Genomic DNA, 12,170 nt, shown 5'->3' with positions numbered 1-12,170 from the left:
GCCCCGCCCCGCGCCGTGGCCCCGCCCCCCGGGAGCGCGCCGGGCACCCGAGCTGCGTCTGGGCACGGGCCGATCCCGCGCGCTGGCCCCCGCCCGGGTCTTCCCGTCTGTGAAAGCGGCTGATGGGGAGGTGCCGCGAGCGTGCATCGTGGATGTCGGAGCGTTCTGTAGACTGTCTAAAGAGATCCAGCCGGATGATGTCAGAGAGAACCACAAAGTGGAAACGTCCCCACGGGAAATCTCTTTTGCCCAGGGAACCCCCGGGGAGGCCTGGAACGTGTCCCTGGATGAGCTGCTCACGTCTTCCGGAAAAGTGCAGGAATCTAGTTCCAGCTCCCCGGGAGACCATTTTATAGCTGAAGAAACTAAACTGAGGGAAGCCAACTGATTTGCTTGTGATTATGCTAGTGAGTGATACAGTGGGGTTTTGCATGGAGGCTCTCCATTCTCCCCCAGATCCGTACCTATGGCACAGGCCCCTCACCGGTGCTCCTTCGTGGATTCCCGGCATGCTGCCCTGAGGCATCCATGGTAGAAAGACCTACTCTTCTTCGCTGAAGATTTATGGCTTCTAAAACCCTCGTTCTCAGCTTCCCAGCTGTCCTCTATCCTCCTCCCCAGGCCTGTAGTCTGCATCCCAGGCCCTGTCACACCACGACGTGCTGGAGTGCAAAGCCTTGGAGCAACTACTTCAGACCCAGTGGACACATTTTCCCCATTACTGCAGATCTTGTTACTACTTGAGGTGCAGATATAGGACCTGCTTGCCAACTCCTCCTTCTCACCCTAAGACTGCTTTGAACTTGTGAAAATTACCAGCGTTGAATCAGAAAAACTGAAGGGATCTGACCTGACAGAGGTCCCTTGCAGGAAGACCTGACAGAGAAGGTGCACATGTGGGATCCTGGACAAAATGTAGAAGGTTACTAGGGGAAAGGCTTGTCTTGAGGAGGGAGCGCCAGTGGGATGGCACAGAGGCATCAGCAAGCGTAGGGTGTGTCTGGAACCCACATACCTTCCAGGAACTTTTTGTTCCTTCACTGGAGCCTGCTCTCTTCAATCAGTGGGAGAGATGAGGATACAGACAAAGTTTCTTCTAAGCTTCTTGTCCTCGATAGTGTAACTAGTTTCATATGATTTAAAAGGAACCCCTGCGGTTATTAAAAAAATATTTACTGAGGAACGCCTGGGTGGCCCAGTAGTTGAGCATCTGCCTTCGGCTCAGGGTGTGGTCCTGGGGTCCCAGGATGGAGTCCCACAGCAGGCTCTCCGCAGGGAGCCTTCTTCTCCCTTTGCCTATGTCTCTGCCTCTCTCTCTGTGTCCCTCATGAATAAATAAATAAAAACTTAAAAAAAATATTTACTGAGCCACTGGGGCTGTAGAGATGCATGAGAGCAGACAGGGCAGACCACACTGGCTGGATAGCGCCGTCCCTATCAGAGACGCTTCCTACAGACCACAGTGACACACTTGGTGGGGCCCAGGACCATCTTCCCCACAAGCCAAGGGTTCTGTCTTGAACTAAACATTCCTAATGACTAGTGTTGTCACCAGCCCGACATGATGTCACTAGCAACACAATCTTTGTCTGTGTCCACATCGCACAATGAATTTTAATTTATCACAGGGTTCTGACCATTTGTCAAATTGCCATCCCTGGAGTCCAGGAGACAGGAGGATTTATTGGCAAATATACATGGAACCCCTAAGTGCCAGGTGCAGAGCCAGATATGGGGCCCCCAAAACGAAGCAAGATAAGATCCTTGCCCTCCAGGAGTTTAGGATTTTAGGGAGAAGAGGGATGAGCACATCTGTAGTAAGCACACAGCAGCATGAATAGGAGGCAGAGGGGATTGGGAAGGGGTTGGATTTCTCAAGAGAAGCAGGAGCAAAGGCATGACAGTGACAGTGGTGTCCTGGCTCAGGGTTCCTGTCTATGTCCACCTGTACTTTACCTCAGTTCTCAGAGTAGCCTCATGAAGCTGGAATTCTGGGGAGATTTGAGCAAGGACTTGAAGGAGAAGCAGGATTGCTCCAGGTAGAAAAGGAGACATTGCAGGCAGAGACAACCATGTAGATGCCACGCGGGTGGCCAGTCAGCTTCACGCTGAGGAGTGACCTGGAGTGAGGCTCTCTACCAGCCTGGCCAGGCTTTACAGGTGAAAACTAGGGTTGAAGTTAGTGTTCATAGGTGGCAGTGAGCCTGCGGTTACAGCACTGGAAACTCAGGAGATGGAAATTCTGAGAAAAGTAGAGAGGAATCTGGGAGGCAATGTTTGCAAAATCCTCCAGATTCTTATTTGATGAAATTCAGGGATAGAGCTTAATGCGTATGCTGGATACTAATTTGCCTCATAATTTTGAATCCTTGGTTTCCTGGGTTAAGTAACATGTCCACAAACTCAACCTCAAAACTTTCTGAGCCTGTGGAAAGTCAAAGGTGGGCCAGTCTTCTCTGTGTGGTGCTCCTGGCCATCAGAGGAGCGGTTGTCTTATAATTAGTCAGATTTGGTTATCCTGATTAAAGACATCATTTTCCATGAATATTGGAGTTGTATGAAAGGTAGCAAATTTAGTGAATTTTTAGCAAAGGAAAGATATTTACTATGTGTTAGGGGTGCCCCTCCCACAAAATCCTGCATGTGGATAGGCCAGTGGAGGGAGACAGGGTTATTCTTCATGTTTCTCTCCAAGTGTAGAATCATCAGGAATGCAGTGACATCTGTGCAAGTTGTCCTAGACTAGAAGAGAGAGAGTGGTTTCCAGCTGGCTCTGCCCCTTAGACAAAGTGACCATGATTTAGTTGCTTAATCACTCAGAGCCCTACTTTCCTGTCTGCAAAATGGGAACACTGACATTTGGCGCTTATGTGCAAAGGGAAGAGGACAGATATGGAAGAGCAGTGGGAGGCCCCATGGAGAGAATCAGTATAGCTGCTCTGAGGGTGGGGCTGTCCCAGCAGAGAGGTACACACAAGGACATAAGGCTGTGCATTGAAAAGCATTTCTCATGATTTGCATAAGTGCATGATCCAGTTTTTTTTCTGGCTAGGGACATTTTGAACAAATTTGCATGCTACCTTCAAAGAGCCTCTAATTTCCAGAGTCAAATATAAAATGCGTCACTGCAGACTCCTGCATTTGTATTCAAAGCTTACTGCCTGCCTGTATCTTGTCTGAAAGATTGAACATTTCCCCAATCAATTTAATCACATTTTGGATTAGGAGAGTTACTTTACCCAGGGAGGGTCAGACCTGTTTTGTTCTGAACAAGCTTTTCCTGTATGTCCTTGGGCCATTTCCCTCCTGTGTACTGTTCCCCTGCTAGAATGTGACCTCCTCGTGGACAGGTGACAAAGGTTTTTTGGCTTGGCCAAATGTGAGTCGAGCTCCCGAATCTTCTCCTACGGGCACTTCTAGATAAAATCCAGTTTTGGCAAGAACCTTGCTAAGTTAGTTTAACCAGAAACCCCTAGCCTCCATATCTTATCTCCCTCCATATCTTACTAGGTTCTTCATCTTCCACCATCTCCCAGGTGATGTCTGACCTCTTGGGCCTGTCTTCAGAAAGAATCCTGTTAGGTCGGTTTAGCCAGAATCCCCATTATCCCTCTTAGTTATTTTCCACCCACTGACACTCCCACCCCCACCCCACTCCTTGGTTATACATTCCCACTTGCCCATGCTATATTTGGAATGGAGCCCTATTCTACACCAAGATCTCTCTTGCAATTGTCTGGAATAAGGGCAATTTATATTGATTTGACTACTATTTGGCTCTGATTTTTCTGTGACACGGGGCTAGGTATCCAGTTGCTATCTCTCCCAATAGGATAGGTGTTGCAGGGCAGCGACCTGAGGCTGCAGCTGGCAGGAGGAGGAAGGGCTTGGGAGGTAGAGGGAAGGATCAGGTCCTTGGGAGAGAAGCTGGGACAGTAGGACCAGGCACGACCAAACCTATCCTGGGAGGGGAATGTCAATGATCTATACTGGTGGAGAGGCAGTTGATGTTGGAGTTCACCAGTTTTTCCCATCGGACTTTGGTGGTTTCTATGGTGACGGGAGATGATTAGATTAGGAGTCACAAGCTCCTTCCAGCTTCAGACTCTCACAAGGTCACTCTCAAACCTTCTCTTTGCCTTTCTTTCTTAACATCTTTTGGATGTTAAGACCAGCTTCTTTTGGAGCAGGTCACTAGATCCTGGAAGCTGGTGTTTGGCCTTGGTCCTCTGGGAACACAATCAAGTCAGATCCAGATGAAGTACTGACTTCCAGTTACATTTGATTTCAGATAAGCAATGAGTCATTTTTTAAAATAAGCATATCACCAGTATTGTTTGAGGGGGTACACTTACACTAAAAAAATGATTCATTATTTATTTGAAATTCAAATGTAACCGGGCATCCCATATTTCATTTGCTCAAACTGGCAATCCTGCTGGTCTGGCACCCAGCTCAGCTCCTTTGCTCAGAGAGAATGAACCATGATAATGGCTGAATTGAATTGGTGTGTCATTAGGCAAATATCTTCCTTTGAGTATGCTGTTGAGTAAGCCAACAATGTTTTCCTTCTCTGACTCTGTTGAGTCTCTAAATTTACCCCAGCCTCTGGGATGTGGCGCTCGCAAAGGAAAACCCCAGGCTCCTGTATTTAATGCCCTTCTGACTAGAAGTGAGGGCATCTGTAGGGGATTTTAAGGCACAGCTCTAGAAAAAGGAAAAAAGAAACAAACCAAAAAACAAGACAGGAAACACGAATGGCAGAAAGTTGATGGTTGTTGAAGCTAAGCTCTGGAGACACGGGGCTCTTGTACTATTTAAAAATTTTTCTGCATGTTTGAAGTTTTCCACAATAAAAACTGAAATACATAATGTTTTCTAGAAGTTTTAGAAAAGTTTTAATTGAGTTATAATTGACATTTAATATTATATTAGTTTCAGAGGTATGACATAGTCATTCAATAATTATATGTATTACACAATGCTCACCTCAATAAGTGTAGTTACCATCTCTCACCAAAGAAAGTTATTATAATATTATTGATGACATTCCCTATGCTGTACTTTCTATCTCTGTGACTTATTTATTTTATAACTGGATTAATTCCCTCTTAATCCACTTCGCCTATTTTGGCTATTCCCTCCTTCTCCTCCCTTCTGGCAGCCACCAGTTTGTTCTCTGTATTTATGAGTCTTGAACATGCAATCTCTAAGGCACTGACACATGAATAGATATATAAGTAAAGGGAAAATAATAAGATGTCTAAAAATACACCCAAATATATGTAGGAATCTAGTAAATAAAAACGTGGCATTTCAAATCAGTAGGGATTATTTAAATGGTATTGGGACACTTGGTTGGATATCTGGAAAAAATTTGGATTCCTCCCTCTCACCTTACACCAAAATTAATTCCAATTTGATAAACGATTTGATTAGCTAGAGAAAATTTAAACCACAGAATTGCCAGAAGCAAACATGGAAAGCCATTTAAAAAATTGTGATAGTTCTGGAGGCAGAAAGGCCTTTCTGAGTGTGATATAAGACCTTGCATGGAGGAAAAAAAGCATAAGTAAAATCAAAGATATTGACTGAGAAAAAATATTTGCAACCCATACCACAAAGGGCTAATTTCCGTGGCATTTAAAGAGGTCTTAAAAATCAATGTGATAGGCGTTTCTCCAAGGAGGGTACACGGATGGCTAATAAGCACAGGAAAAGGTGCTCAGCTCTGCTTAGCTATTAAGGGAATGCAGATCAAATGCACAGTGAGATACCATTGCACACTTACTAGAATGGCTATAAAAAAGTGGGGCAGAGAGGGGGAGATAACAAGTATTAGAGAGGATATGGAGTAACTGGCACCCTCATACACTGTTGATAGGAATGTAAAATGGTGTAGCTATTTTGCAAAACAGTTTGGCTATTTCTCAGAAGGTTAAGCATAGAATTACCATAAGACCAAGCAATCCACTCTGAGGTATTTGTCAAAGATAAGTGAAAACATATATTCACCCAAGAACTGACACATGAATGCTTTATAGCAGCATTATTTTTATTTTATTTATGTATTTTTAGATTTTTATTTATTCATTCATGTGAGACACACAGAAAGAGGCAGAGACATAGGCAGAGGGAGAAACATGTTCCCTGCAGGAAGCCCGATGTGGGACTCGATCCCAGGACCTCAGGATCACGACCTGAGCCAAAGGCAGATGCTCGACCACTGAGCCACCCAGGTGCTCTATAAGCAGCATTATTTATGATAGTTAAGAAGTGAGAACAACCCCGTGGTGCCTGAGTGGCTCTGTTGGCTGAGCATCCAACTCCTGGTTTCGACTCAGGTTGTGATCTCATGGTCCTGGAATCAAGCCCTCTGTTGGGCTCCCTGCTCAGCAGGGAGTCTGCTTTCCCCCTCTGCCCCTCTTCTGGTCATGCTCTCTCTCTCTTTCAAATAAATAAATAAAATCTAAAAATAGTACAAAATGAGGTACCTTCACACAATGGAATATTATTCAACAATAAAAGGAAGGAAATACTGCTGCACATTGTACATGGATGAACCTTGAAAATAATGTGTTGAGTGCAAGAAGTCAGCCATATGATTTTATTTATGTGAAATGTGCAGAATAGGCAAAACTATGGAGAAAATACATTAGTGGTTGCTTTAGTTTGGCAGGGGATAGTGAGGACTGGGTTTGGGGAGCAGTGGCAATCTGGGTACACTGTGTTATTTTAAAGGTATTTTTTTAAGTAATTTCTACACCCAACATGAGGCTCGAACTCACAACCCTGAAATCAAGAGTCACATGCTCTAGTGGCTAAGCAAGCCAGGTACTTGGGAAATTTTATTTATTTATTTATTTAGAGAGGGAGGAAGTGAGAGAGAGAGATAGAGAGGGGGAGAGAGAGAGAAAGGGGAGCAGAGAGAGAGAATCTTTTTTTTTTAACTGTATTTTCTTTTTAAAATGTATTTATTTATTTATTCATGAAAGACACACAGAGAGAGAGAGAGAGAGAGAGGCAGAGACACAGGCAGAGGGAGAAGCAGGCTCCAGGCAGGGAGCTCGATGACGTGGGACTCAATCCTGGGTCTCCAGGATCAGGCCCTGGGCTGCAGGCAGCGCTAAACCGCTGAGCCACCCGGGGTGCCTGAGAGAGAGAGAGAGAGAGAGAGAGAGAGAGAGAGAGAGAGAATCTTAAGCAGGCTCCAGGCTCAGTGCAGAGCCCCATGCAGGGCTCGATCTCACCACCCTGAGATCATGACCTGAGCTGAAATCAAGAGTAGGATTCTTGACCTACTGAGACACCCAGGATCCCCTTGATTGAGAAATTTTAAACAAAGTATGACAATGTGATGTGGGACTGCAGGGAAACAGTTCCACACTGATGGTGGAAATAAAGACATAGAGTTTCTGAGGAAGGCAGTTTGGTGATGTCTATCAAATTTATGCAGGCACACCTTTTGCCCCTGCATAGGGCTGCCTGTGCCTCTGGACCATCTACCTCTAAATAGATGTTTTTTGTTTTAAAGATTTTATTTGTTTATTCATGACACACACACACACACACACACACACACACACACACACACAGCAGACACAGGCAGAGACACAGGCAGAGGGAGAAGCAGGCTCCATGCAGGAACCCAATGTGGGACTCGATCTTGGGTCTCCAGGATCAGGGCCTGGGCTGATGGCGGTGCTAAAGTGCTGAGCCACTTGGGCTGCCCTAAATAGATGTTTTACGGAAGAGGCCTTCAGTATTTAAGCTCTTGTGAGGTTGGGTTTTCCAGTGTATGAGATCAAATGAGTCATAACTGATAATCCTGGCCAAACTACCTCAAGGAATTTATTCTAAAGGTTGTCTGATATGTGTGCTTTAGCAGTAAGATGCAACCACTTAAATGTCCATGAAAAGGAAAGTGGTTAAATATATGATGATCCCCTCATCCACTCCCCATAGGGAGCGCAGTGTGGCTTCCCACAGGAACCAGGGTGCTCTCTATGTGCCAATGTTCAATGATCTCTGAGACACTTTGTTAAGTTCCCTGTGTAGGAAATTTTACCATTTGTGTAAAAAGTCTTAAAAAATACACCCTTGTAAAGAGACAGACAATTTCTGGACAGATGTGTAGAAATCGCTAATGCTGTGGTGGGAACTGTGTGGGGGGCGGCTGGGGTAAAAGACTCACTTTTCACCACATACCCTTTATATATCTTTACCTATTCAAAAGTGATAAACAGAATAAAGGATGCAGTACGAGGAAGATGCTTCTGGGAATAAGACCCTTTCCTTCACATTAACAACTACCAGGATTGTGAGCTGCCTCCAGATGCACAGCTTCCCCAGAACACCAGGGAAGCTGGGATGTACAGTCTTGCCGCCCAAGAGCTGGGTTACAGTCCTGGAGACACTGGATTCTAACTTGCTGTGTGTCTTTAGGCTGGTCACTTCCCCACTCTGAACCTCAGCTGGACCACCTGACAACCTAAGGACCTTCCAGATCCCAGGCTCTGCTCTAGCAGGTGGGCCATTCCGAGGTTCACCACACAGCCACTAGATGGCGTGCTGCCCCTGCTGCTGAGAGATGCCATGGCTGAGGCCCACCCCAGTTTTTAAGAACAATCAAGTCACCTGAGAGAATTCTCACGTCAAAAGCAAACCCCCATGTTGAGGATCATAGGGTGAGTGATTCAGAGAGATGCAGAATGACAAAACTGAAGGCCTGAGGGCTCAGGTGGGGGAGATAGTCAACTGTCCTCAACCAGGATGTTGGGGGCCAGGGCCAGGGAGAGTGGGGATGGTGGTACTGGCTAAAGGAGGTGATGGGACCCCAGTCCTGGCTTGAGGTTTCAGACTTCCTGTCTGTTCAGGAACATCTTGGCGGAGGCAGGGAGCCTTGAAGTGAAATCAATGATGGGCAGGTCTGTTGACTCTGAGCCTCTGTTTCCCATCTGTAAAATGGGAATAATAGTAATAATCATAGCTACCCCTATAGAGCTGGTGTGGCAAATAAAATAATATGTGTAGTTCTCTTAGTAGTCTCTGCCCTTGACACGTCGGAAGGGTAAGTGTAGCTGTCGTGTGGAGAAGCTGCTTCTACAAGGGATACCCTCTCCTAGGGATTGATGTCTGTCTCCTGGAGCCCATATGAGAGGTGGGAGGGCTTCTCTGAGGAAGGAGGTCCCCCGTTTGAGGCAGCAGTCTTCCAGAATGATTTTACAGAAGGAGCTAATCATTGCTGGGCTCCGAAGGCATTCCCTAGCTATCCAATGTAGACGTTTCCCAGATTTTACTTTTTATGGGGCCATGAGAGGAAAGTATTGCATATCTTTGCTTAAAAGTGGTTCTGTTTAAATGTTATAAAATGTAAACGCTATGGAATAAGAAGGGAGGATGGCCTTTTTAAGAAGTTTTTGGCCAAAGCCAGCATTTGAAACTGCTGGAAATCAGTAGGGCCGTTAATGTGCAATTTTGAGCGACTCTGGGGAAAGTGACCTTTTTCCCCTCCCCCGCAGCAGAGCTAGGCTTTAGCGGGGAGTGGGTGGGCAAGAAAACGTGTCAGGGGGTGACAGTCTTCTCCTGGCTGCAAAGTCACCGTACAAGAGGGGCCTCCTGACTCCTCGCCCCAGAGGAGCATCTCCCCACCCTCTGTGCCTGAGGAGGGGGCATCCTTTCTGCCACACAAAAGGGGCTCTTTGCTCACCGCATGAGGTTGTCCTTCCTGGAAGAGGCTTGTTTTCCTTTCCCCCAGGAAGGCATCCCTGCTTGCTTTAGGCCTCAGAGGGTAGAGTAGAAACTGGTGTTCCCTGTTCCAACAGAGAGAGACCCAAGGAGTGGCAGATCCCAGGCTTTTTTCGCTTTCTTTCTTCAAAAGGGTGTTCCAGAACAGCCCTGTTAGGATGTAGATTCCTAGGTGGTTTACCTAGAGGTTCTCAAAGGGCAGGTCTGGTGAGTTGCTCTTGGCAGGCCTTGGGTTGCCCCAGCACTGTCTGATGAGAGGAGTCTTATGTGAGGGGTCCTGGAGCAGGGCCTGGAGGGTGGTACAGAGTGATCCAGAAGCATGCGCTGGGGAGAGCCAGTTGAAGGACCAGAGAGGCCCAATCTCAGGGATGCTGCCTGAGTAGGCTATTCTATCCCAAAGCAAAGAGTGGCCCAGTAGCCCAGGCTGAGGGCAATGAAGTAGAGGGGGATGAACACTGTATTTTCACTCTGGGCTCTGCTCCTTTGCACCTGTGTGAACTTGGGCAAGTCATTCAACCTCCCTGAGCCTTGACCTCATCTGTAAAATGGGGAGAGTGAGTTCTGTCTTGCATGGTGCTGGCATCTGGTAGGTACTCAACAGTGGCATTTGATCTCTTTGCTGTAATAGATCATTTTGACTTGGCTCATGGGTCCCTGGGGCAGGCTTCAGAGTGTCTGCTTGTGCTATGGGAATAGGGGACATGGTTGGCTAAGCCTGTGCCCCTCAGAACTCTGCCCATACACATCCTTCCCCTTCCAAGGACCCCCTACCCCAGGCCAACCTGGCCCGGCTTCTCCCCAACTCAGTCTCTCAGCAGAGCAGCTGGAAGTGTAGATTCCCATGACTACTTCCTTCTTATTGCCTCAGTTTTCTGATGAGTGAAATGAGGCAGGTTAAGATGCCTTTGGGGTTCCTTCCAGCTGTGGCCAAACCTGTGCAATGATTAGTCCTGCGCTATGCTAGCTGAGACAGGTGAAGGCAAGACACTTTGCAGCCCTGCTGTCCATGCACGCTGGGGCCCTCGCTGCCTCCACGCAACCCTCAGTGCAGCCTCAGTGATATGGGGCAGTGTCTGGGTGCCAGGGTTACATTTTTGACCCTGAACTGACAGGAAGAAAGGGGACAAGCACTCTCCATGACTGTTAAAATCCAGGAGGCCTTTCAGCTAGAGTCTGGCTCTGCTACTTCCCTTGTATGACTTTGGACATGTTATTTCAGCATTCTACATTGAGGCTCCTGACTCACAAATGGTGGGGGGCAGAATCAGGTGGCCCCTGGGGAGCCTTTCAGTATTGGCAGACCCACACGGCTGGGACAGCTTGCTCTGAACCTGAGCTGTAACGTTTCCCCATGAAGATCCATTTGGGCCTCATTGTTTCTGTGTGTGGAAGTGAAAGCTCCTGCTTCCCAGGTGTTTTAGCCGTGGGACTTTGGATAAGTCCACCGACCTAGCTGAAGCATGGGGCCTTTACCTGGAGGGTGGGCACGATTTTAGCTGCTTCATAGGTTCAGGAAGCAGAAGAAAGGGTTAACTGTAAAGTGGAGGGCTGAGTTTGGTGGATTACAAGGCCCATTTTAACACCTCAGAGCAGAGTGGAATGAAGGCAACTGATTTTTTTTTTTTTAAGATTTATTTATTTATTTGAGAGAGAGAAAGAGAGCAAGAACACACTGAGTGCAGGGGGAGGGACAGAAGGAGAGGGAGAAGTGGGCTCCCCACTGACCAGGGAGCCTGACTCAGGGCTTGATCTCAGGACCCTGGGACCATGACCTGAGCCAAAGGTGGATGCTTAACCAACTGAGCCATCCAATTGCCCTTGATATTCCCTTTTGGAGCTCGAAGAGGGAATAATATGACAGCAGTATGGTTCAGGGAGAACACTGGCCCCAATATTTGGAGAACCTATTCAATTGCCTATCCCTACTCCCAGCCCAAAGCTGGCTCTGAGAGCATGGTGCCCATTGAGGAGGGACCTGGCTTTCCTGAGTTTCCTCAACGTTGGTGGCAGAGGAGCCAGGTGGACTTGTGGCGCTCACCCCTCCTGTCCTCAGCAGACTACTGCAGGCCTCTGCTCCTCCTCCCTGTCCTCGAGGCGGGGCTCTGGGGCTGCTGCTGCCAGGGGTTGATCTGTGGGCTGGAAGCTCCTGTGAAACGTGAGGCCAAGGAGAGCCAGGGAGATTCTATCACAGGGTTTTAAAAATCTTCTCCCTTCTGGGCTGTGCTAAAGGCCCTCCTTGGCCTCCCTGGCAGGCATTGGAGGGGCGGTGAGTAGCTTGTTTTTGGCTCTGGAAGCAGCAGCTGAGCATCTCAGGCCCCCCCAGCTCTTGGAGCAGGGACTGCTGTGTGCTCCCTGGCACTCCTCTGTCTAGGCTGTATGGAGAGGGAGCCTGTCCCCCTCCCCCTTCTAGGGAGCAGGTGCAT

Source organism: Canis lupus, chromosome 17 (genome assembly GCF_003254725.2).
Source record: "Canis lupus dingo isolate Sandy chromosome 17, ASM325472v2, whole genome shotgun sequence".
Classification (NCBI taxonomy): domain Eukaryota; kingdom Metazoa; phylum Chordata; class Mammalia; order Carnivora; family Canidae; genus Canis; species Canis lupus.
Note: the sequence above shows the minus strand (reverse complement) of the source record.